This window comes from Gossypium arboreum, chromosome 3 (assembly GCF_025698485.1).
Source record: "Gossypium arboreum isolate Shixiya-1 chromosome 3, ASM2569848v2, whole genome shotgun sequence".
Lineage (NCBI taxonomy): Eukaryota > Viridiplantae > Streptophyta > Magnoliopsida > Malvales > Malvaceae > Gossypium > Gossypium arboreum.
Window position 1 is genome coordinate 101722606 of NC_069072.1, and position 10264 is coordinate 101732869.

The 10264-nt window shown below is 34.7% G+C and overlaps 2 non-coding genes across 2 annotated transcripts; one reads left to right on the plus strand and one right to left on the minus strand.

The window, feature by feature from the left end:
- Window positions 1-400: 400 nt before the first annotated feature.
- Window positions 401-507, plus strand: LOC128291032 (small nucleolar RNA R71). Its single transcript, XR_008280810.1, has one exon. It is a non-coding gene; the product is annotated as a small nucleolar RNA R71 (small nucleolar RNA).
- An 8741-nt stretch (window positions 508-9248) lies between these two features.
- On the minus strand, window positions 9249-9355 carry LOC128290792 (small nucleolar RNA R71). Its single transcript, XR_008280578.1, has one exon. It is a non-coding gene; the product is annotated as a small nucleolar RNA R71 (small nucleolar RNA).
- Window positions 9356-10264: the final 909 nt, after the last annotated feature.

The window sequence follows — 10264 nt, forward strand, 5'->3', positions numbered from 1 at the left end:
TTGCTGTGGGTTTTGAACTTGTTGATTGAAACCAAGAGGTTGACTTGATTTATGTAGCATGTAAATCTTGTTCGGTCCACCTTCTTGGTAGTAGGTTGGTGGCTGAGCTACAACATGATTGAAACCGTTAGTAGTAAACTGTTTCAACATTAAAGAGATAGGCGATACTTGAGCTGAGAGTGAAGTAAGGGCATCTACTTCATGTACTCTGGCTACTCGTCTTCCTAAAGTTTCTTGATTTGTCGGCCACTGGTAATTATTACTAGTTATTCTCTCGGTGATTTCGTAAGCCTCATTATAAGACTTCGACAGGAGAGTACCATTCGTAGAAGCATCTACCACTAACCTTGTGTATGCGTTGAAACCATTATAAAATGTGTCCAAATGGATACAATATGGAATCCCGTGATAGGGGCATCTACGTAGTAACCCCTTGAATCTTTCCCATGCCTTATATAAGGACTCATTATCCAATTGTTGAAAAGTGGTGATCTCATTTCACAACTTAGTATTTTTGCTTGGTGGGAAATACTTTTCTAGAAAGCATTCAACTAATTCTTACCAAGTATAAATTTAGTTGGATGGAAAAAAATTAAGCCATACTCATGCTCGATCTCACAACAAGTATGGAAACAACTTCAACCTAAGGGCATCTTCAGTTACACCAGCTATCTTGAAGGAATAGCTCACCTCCATAAATAATTGAAGGTGAAGATTTGGATCTTCTATGGGCATTCCATTGAATTGGCCTATTTTTTGAAGCATTTGAAACATCACAGGCTTTAATTCAAACTGCGTTGCCTCAAACTCCAATCTCCTAATTCCTTGATTTAGTTCATTAAGAAGTGGCATGGCATATTGTCTTATGGCGTCGGTCCCTATCATCAGAAATAAGGATTGGATTTCGAGCATTATCGGCTCCATTCCCTTGAACATCATTTCTATTCTCAAGGCCCATTTCTGCATCTTGTCTCTGGGCTAATCTTTCTCGTCTTCTTTGTCTAAATGTCTGCTCAATTTCAGAGGCTACAACAAGTAAATCAATTATTCACTCTATGCTCATGACGACCGAAAAAGAAAATCACAAAAACTAAAGAATAAAGAATAAAATAATAATAATAAAGGGAAAGAGAAAAAAATTAAAGAATTAATTAGTAAAGTTAGAAATTAAATAAAAATAAAATAAAAACCAAATTGCAAAGAATAATTTCACAAAAAAAAAATTAAGGCAACAAACCCCAACAACAGCTCCAGAAACTTGTCACGGGATTTGTGCAAGTGTATACAATCGTTCGAGTAATAAGTAAGTAAAATGAGTTATCGTTTCCACAGGGACAGTATAAACTTAACTTATTAATTGCAAAATTATAATTAACAATTTGATGTAAAAACTCAATAATTTTGATGGTGATGACTAAACTAAGTAAAATTACTTAGATGCAAAGATTGATCCCGATGCAATTCTAACTTTAGCAATTTACCTAAATGTATGAATGAATAACTTTAGCAACAAAAACAAACAACATTAAATGGGCTAGGATAATTATATTAATCAATTCAATTTACTTTATCATGATCAACAATGTTCGAAAATACTTCCATGGCAACTCGATCTTTTATGAGTTTGAAAACAAAATTAAGTCATTTTGGAGTCTTTTACTTAGTTAAATATACATTTTACTGATCATATTAACTAAGGGTTTCTTAGCATTTATGTAAGGTCACAGGGACATTTATGTTTGCAACAGTTTAATTACATAAACCTAAAAACTATACAAGGCAATAGAGCTAACAAAAGATATTACAAACCTTAACTTAGTCGAGTTCAAGGATCTAAATTGAGCATTGCACTTTTCAATTATGTGTCTATTAGCCATCGTCTAGTTAGGATCGCTCAACTAATCTGAATGCACCCAATCACATATGAATGAAATGCATCATGATATTAATTTAAAAGATGATTGACCGAGGCCTAAACATGTTGAACATGAATAAAATAAATCTTGTTGAAATAACATAATCATCCTAGCAGATAGGATTTAAAATATCATTGTTGATGTCAAAAGCAATAAACTCAAAGCAAACATGATTAAAATAAATAATAAGAGGCAAGAGTAAACTCTAGTTCAGCAGCCTTTCGGATCTATTCTGACTTATGCACTTCTGTAACATCCCTAATCGTATCCATCACCGGAACAGGGTTATAGAGCATTACTGGAGTTTACAGATCAAACAGACAAAAATTTCAAACATTTCATATCATATAATATTCATGTCAGAAACCAATCGAAATCATACTTATTGTCCCTTATATGAGCCCTCAAGGCCCAAAATACGTGTTAGAAACAAATCGGACTAAATCGGATATTCAAAGAATTTTTCAAAAAGCATTGAAATTTTTCAAAGCTACAACGGTCACACAGCCAAGAGACACGCTCTTAGGCCGTGTTGGCATTCGAAATAAGGACACACGACCATGTCCCAGCCCATGTCTTTACCTATGTAACTCACTAACTTGGGTCACACTGCCAAGCCACACGCCCGTGTGCCAGGCCGTGTACACTTCGAAGTAACCTCAAACGTCTGTGTGCCAGGCCGTCTGCTAGGCCTTATAACAACCTGACTTGCAACCCTTTGAAAGTTACAGGGACACACGACCGTGTCACTTGGATGTGTGTCACACACGACTAAGACACATGCTCGTGCAGATGAAAGTAGGCCATTTTACAAGCTACATTTCTCACTCAAATTAGGACCAACCTAAACTTAACATTTTGCATATACAAAAGGCATAAATAGGCATCTAAAAGAAGCCAAAATCAAACCTTAAACATGTAATATCTCACATACAACCAATATGCCCTCAGGCACCTCAAATGACAACTTATAACATGTATATCTAAACATTCAATAAATTCAATTGTTTAACTAACTTATATACATATTTGTACCAAAACTTACCATGTAGATCATTAATCAAAACATACCATTTAGTACCATTTATGTACTTGATCTCTAGTATGAAATGGTCATATAAGTCACTTGTAACTTGTGCACTAGCAATACCAATACAAACCATTCAAAAACTAATATAATTATACATATGTGCTTTCCACAACAAGCACTAAATCACTCTAAATTATAATACATAATGCATATTCAACTACCATTTAATTTTCATCCATCAAACATAAATCTATTCACATATTACCATACCAAACCACACATCAAACATGATAAGGCCATTTATATATACATAGGAAAATATAACAAAACATATGCCAAAGCATATGGCCACAACCACAACATCACACATTGGCCAACATTAACCGAGATAACCTATACATGCCACTGTAACCAAAATTTAACAACTGAAAGTACCAAAAGAGCCAATGGATAGTGTAATATAGCTTTGACAAGCTTATAACCTGAACGAGCTTCCAAATCACTATAAAACACGAAAAATAACATAGTGTAAGCATTTAAGCTTAACAAGTTCGTATAACACAGAATTTAACTTACCATTTAACCATAATTTAGGTAAGTAAACATAACATATCCCAATCATATTAGCCAAAAGCCTCAACACATGTTCACCAACATATTAGCCATGTAAATCACATACAAAATCCAATACACATGGATGAATTCAATAAGTAATCACAATTCATACACATGTATTATTCATTTCATATATCAATGTATCATGTAACTTCACTTTCATGTATTTCATGTAAATACTTATAATAGTTCATATTGAACTCATATAATTTGGTAACAGAATTGTGCCCGTTGAACCATTTAGAATCTTATTGAATACGTGGGTAGCACACACGAGGTGTACTGAACTGTAATCCATCAATTTTTGTACATGTATGCTCGTACGAGCTCATAATCAGTATGCTCCTACGAGCTGAAACCAGTAAGCTCCTTCGAGCTGGATAATGGTAAGCTCATGCGAGCTGAGTATCGGTAAGCTCATACAAAATAAAATCGGTAACCCTAATGACATGTCATTTGTATCTTACGAATTCCTAAGGTTCAAACGGGGCTCGTTAGCCATCATATGTCGTCGGATATGCGATCGGTAATTATACATAGCAATTATACAATCCATATACATATATTTCAATTAAAGCATATATATACACAATTTAATTACACGAACTTACCTCGATGAGTATGCGTAGATACAGAGGCGACTAATTCAAGATTTTCTCTTTGCCTTGATCTAACTCCATATGAGGTCTAACTGGATCTATACTACTGAATTTAACTCAATTGAATATAATTCACATTCAATTTAGTCCAACACACAATTTTGACAAAATTACCATTTTGGCCCTATACTTTTAATTCTTTGCAATTTAATCCCTAGGCTCTTAAAATGAAATTCATTCAAATTTATCCCTTCCCAAGCCTATCCAAATTTTATACATGCTTATAGGAGCCCACATATTTCATAAATTTACAAATTTTACCGAGGATTTATCACATTTTTCAATTAAATCCCTAATTGACAATTTCACTAAAAATTCCTTTACAAAAGTTGTTTATCTAACAACAACCATTCATTTTTTATAATCAAACTTCCAAAATCAAGCATTCTTATTAATGGGAAAACCCTAATACTTTAATAGTTTTGCAAATTAGTCCTCAAGCTAGCTAGATTAAACTACAATGATCCCGAAAACATAGAAATCATTAAAATGGGACAAAAATCACTTTCCAATAAAAGAAATAAGACTAGTCAAACCCTAGATCAACAATGGCTTCCTTTTGCTTCAATTTTCGGTTAAAAAAAAAAAGAAAATGATGATACTTCACTTTGGTTTTATTTAATTTAACATATAATTACCTTTTTTACTAATTTAACCTTTGAAAACATTAATAATTACACAATTGCCAAGCCATGTACATCCAATATCAAGTTAAATGGTCTAATTACCATATAAGGACTTCCACTTTAAAGTTCTATAGCTATTTAACACCTTTAGCTATTAGAACTCCACTTTTGCACTTTACGCGATTTAGTCCTTTTTATCAAATTAAGCATGTAAATAGTAAAATTTCTTAACAAAATTTTTATATGGTATTTTTATAATATTTTATTCCATAAAATAATAATAAAATAATTTTTTTGACTTCGTGGTTTTGAAACCACAGTTCTGATTTCATTGAAAAACAGGCTATTACAGCTCCTCCATTCTACTCAATGCTTCTTTTGCTCAGGAGTTCCAAAGGTGGCCAGCCAAAGAATGCTTTTGACAAAGCTTTTGTGGCTAAAGTATGGAAAGGAGATGGACAGCTATGCAAGGGAAGGAAAAGGGGAATGGAATGTAAAGAAAATGCTAATGAGAGAAGAGAAATGAGTTTTGAGGGATTAGGGATTAAATGATTGATGCATGTTAATTATAGGTGAGGGTAAGGGGTAGAGTTAGCTAAAAATAGCATTTGAATTCCTTCTTTTTCTATCACACATATGGCCGACCATATTTCAAGAAGAAGGGGATGACTAAGTCTTCTCATTTTGAGGTCAAACCAAGGCTATTAATAGCCATAGGGTGGACAGTTTCGACAGTAAAGTAGTTAGGTTGATTTCTAATTATTTTCCAACTATAAGGACCTTCGATTAAATATCCCAATGCTTGCTTTTGGGCTACCATCTAGTTGTGCTAAAACTGGGGCTTAGTTCATCCTTGTTGGATGGTTTCTTAGTCTAATAATATAGCAGACATGTCCATCCTTTAGCACATCTTTTATTGGGTCAAATTATCAACCTCATGGCCCAAATTGCATGGTCTTGATGTCCACATGAATTAATTTGTGCATTGTAAACTGAAAAATATATAGGATTTTTCCCATATAATTCGCCACGTTTTACTTAAATTTGTTGTTAAAACTAAGTAATTGCTTAATAATTTAATGAAATATATGAAAATATGAAATTAGGACATGAAAATTATTAAAATGTGATTTTATGCTTTATTATGGAGTTTTCATGCGAGAAAATAGATTCTTTTATATTAATTTGAGCATATTATATTTTCAAGATATAAAGTGGGCCATGCATGATTAAATTAAATAATAAAATATAAAGTTATACTTAATAATTTATTTTAATATGTTTCATTAATAAATTGGGTTTTAAATAATTAAGTAAATTGATTAATTAAAGTGGTTAAATTACATTCTTTGCTCCTCTAAATTATCTACTATTGTTGGACAGGTCTGAGAACTTTATATTGATTACAAAACCATCCAAATGGAGGAGCAAGTCAACCCAAAATTCGGTTGCATGTGGATGTTCATAAATCAAATTTTGGTTTAATTACACAAGGTCCTTGAACAGTTGAAGAAATCAGAGATTTACACGGAGATTTGCAATTGTCCAAGTCCTGATCCTGATGATGTTGTGGCACTTAAATCAACCAAAAATCAGCCATATTTCCAAAAATCATGGCCGACCACACTTGGATGAATTTGCAAAAGATGGACACTCATATTTTTAGCAAACTATCTCCCTTGCCTCACCTATAAATAAGACCCCATTTCTCACTTTTCTAATCATCCCTCATCCCTTAATCATCCCTCACTTATTCATCATTCTCTCCTTTCTCAACTCTCTTAGCCCTCACGCCTATCATCATCTTTGCATAAAGATTTTTAACAAATTAGCCTCTTAAAGAGCCCTTGGTCGACTACCTCTGAGAGCCACCAGCAAAGGAGCGAAGCGAAAGAACAAAGAAGCCCTTGTCAGTTAGAGTGTTTGGTGATAGCCACTTTGATTTGGGTTTAATCTTTCTTTTCTTTAACTTAATTCAAGAATGTTTGCTATGTGTTTACTGTTCTTGTTTACAACAATGATAGCTTAATTTTATTTAAGCTAGGATGATTTTTTTGATTGAATAATATTTCTTTGATTCATGCTTATAATGTTTGTTCCTCAATCGATCATGTTTTCAATTAAAATAAAGTTTGTATTTCGTTCATACGTGATTGAAATGCACCTAAATTAGCTGAGTGATCCTAACCAGACAACGACTAATGGGTGCCATAATTGAAATGTGCATGCTCAATTTAGATCCTAACCCGATTAAATTGTAGGTTACTGATAAACGCCAAATGATACATGTTTTTACCCCAAATACTTAGCATATTTATGGATGTTTACTACTAGATTTGTGGATTTTGATGCTTTTAATCCAGTTATTTCATGTTTTGTACCCAGGAGAGCACCAAGAGTCAAAAGGATCCAAAAACGAGCTAAAAAAGGGACAAAATAGACCAAATAGAGAAGACCCACACGGCCTAAGCCTTGCCACACGGGCAACTCACACGCCCGTGCCTTTCAAAGGTGTTGACCAAGGTTTACACGACTCACATGGCCTGGCCATTGAGCCCACACGATCGTGGAAATTTAACAGATCGCACACGGCCTGGCAACCACGTCACACGGTCGTGGCACACGGGCGTGTCCCTTTTTTAAGGAGTTGTATTCTACACGAAAAAAGGATACTTACGGGGGAAGAAAGCCAATCAAAAGCCTATAAAAACACTCTAAGTATGACCTAGAAAGGGGGCTCTCTAGAACTTTTCTGGAACACAAAACCACACGTTGGGAATTACTTGAAGGATGCCAGACGATCGATCTCAAAAGCCGGAGCTACTTCAAGACTGAAGATCTCTCTCAGAATTCCTTCAGGGGTTTTATAGTTTTCTTTATGTTTTGTTATTTTCATACTTTTGAGATGTACTCTTATTTTATTATGAACTAAACCCCTTAGATACCTAAGGGGGATAAAACCTATGATGGATCTTGTTATTATTATCTGAACTGTATGATAAATACTTGACTTGTTCTTAATTATGTGTTCTTAATGCTTGAGTTAATATTCCGGGTATTAATTCATGATTTGAAGTGCTTATGCAGAGCAGGAATAGACCCTGCCTAAGAGTAGATTTGGCATAATTAAGTGGAGTTGATCGAACTCCTAGAAATAGGGTTACGAGATTTTGTCAGATTAGGGTGAAACCTAATAAGGGGATCCATACATCGAGTTAATGCAACCCTAGAGTGTTAATTAGAGAAAAGTCTCGATTATTCAATCTAGGGATTAGATGTTATTAGTCTTGAACAGAGATAATAACTTAACTTAGGATCTCTACGGAACAAGTCAAGTGAATAAATCGTTCGATTCAGAGTCAGATAACAAGTGAAATATAGGTGGATTCCTCCTTGGGTGTCGTCTTTATTAATTGCTTCTCTTCAAGTCTTTTTCTAAATTCTCTCTTCACTTTAATTAAATTAGTTAATTAGTTTAGATAGTTATTTTAATAAACAAACCCTTTTATTCTTAGGCTATATAATAAAAAGATAGTTATTACAAGTACTTTTGGTTCCCTTGGGTACGATATCCCTATCTTGCCATTACTATACTATTTTCGATAGGTGCGCTTGCCTTTTCGTCGTGATAATAGTTAGTTTAGGTTTGATCTTCATTATAAATATTTATTACTTGTTACGAATCACGCGATCAAGTTTTTGGCGCCGTTGCCGGGGAACTGAAATATTAAGAACACTAAATTTTTATTACTTTAGCCATTTATTTTTCTTGCAAATTTTATTATTTATTAATTTACTTTTCTCTTTCTCTCGGCAGGTTTTTATAGTTTATGACTAGAAGAAACCCGTCAAGACCATTCCTTTTTGACGAAGAAATCGATCGCACAGTTCGCAGAAATCAAAGAGAGATAAGGCGCAGCTTACGATACACGGAGAACGAGCAAGAAGACGAAACTGAACCCCCAACCGAAGAGATGCTGAAAACCAAAACAATCAGCTACCTTCTACAATTGTTGCTAATCAAAATCCTACTCCACGTACTATGTATGACTATGCTAGACCCTCTTTAATAGGAACTGAATCTAGTATAGTTAGACCTGCTATTGCTGCGAATAATTTTGAACTAAAACCTAACACAATTCAGATGATACAGCAATTTGTTCAGTTTGATGGTTTGCAGGATAAAGACCCCAACGCTCACTTAGCAAATTTCCTGGAATTTTACGATACATTCAAAATCAATGGCATTTCTGATGATGCCATTCGTCTTCGGTTATTTCCCTTTTCACTGAGAAACAAAGCTAAACTGTGGTTGAACTCGTTACCACGAGGGTCTATCACTACTTGGGAACAAATGACCGAGAAATTTTTACTAAAATATTTTTCGCCGGCTAAAATGACTAAATTACGTAATGATATCTCTTCTTTTGTGCAGATGGATTTAGAAACACTTTACGATGCATGGGAGAGATACAAAGACTTACTGTGAAGGTGCGCTCACCATGGGTTACCGCTTTGGCTGCAATTTCAAACATTCTTCAATGGCTTGAATCCCTCGACAAGACAAATGATTGATGCAGCTGCTGGCGGAACCATCAACAATAAAACAGCGGAAGATGCCTATGAATTTATAGAGGAGATGTCACTGAATAACTATCAGTGGCAAGTTATGAAGACAAAGCCAACAAAAATAGCTGGCGTCTATAACATCGATTCAGTCACCATGCTCTCAAATCAGGAACTTCTCAATAAAAAGATTGATAGTTTTCTTGGTTCTACGTAGGTACATCCAATAATGAGGTGTGACTCAAACGGAGGAGGTGTGTATACAGAATATCAATCCTTCAATCCCACAACTGAAGAGGAACAAATCAACTATATGGGTAACAATAACTTTAGACCTCAAAATAACCCATACAGTAATACCTATAATGCAGGTTGGAGGAACCACCCAAATTTTTCCTGGGGAGGTCAAGGGAATCAAAAGCCACAAAATCCTCAGGGTTTTCAAAAGCCACCTTATCAATAAGAGAAGAAGTTGAACCTTGAAGAGATGCTCTCTAAATTCATCTCGATGTCAGAAACCCATTTTCAAAATACTGAGACTGCACTTAAGAATCAACAAGCATCGATACAAGGACTCGAAACTCAGATAGGCCAGCTGTCCAAACTAATCTCCAAATGACCACAAGGTAGCCTACCAAGTAATACGGAGCCTAGTCCAAAGGAACACCTCAATGAAATTAATACTCAAGATAAGGAAGGATTCATTACACCTGACCCAGAAATACAGCAAAACAATGCGATGAACAAAGGATGAGAAGAGGTAAACAATAATGATCCCAAACAGGTAAGTACGAATCATGAACCTTGTGTGTCGTATCCTAAAGAGATGACGAAAGACAGAACAGAAGAGCA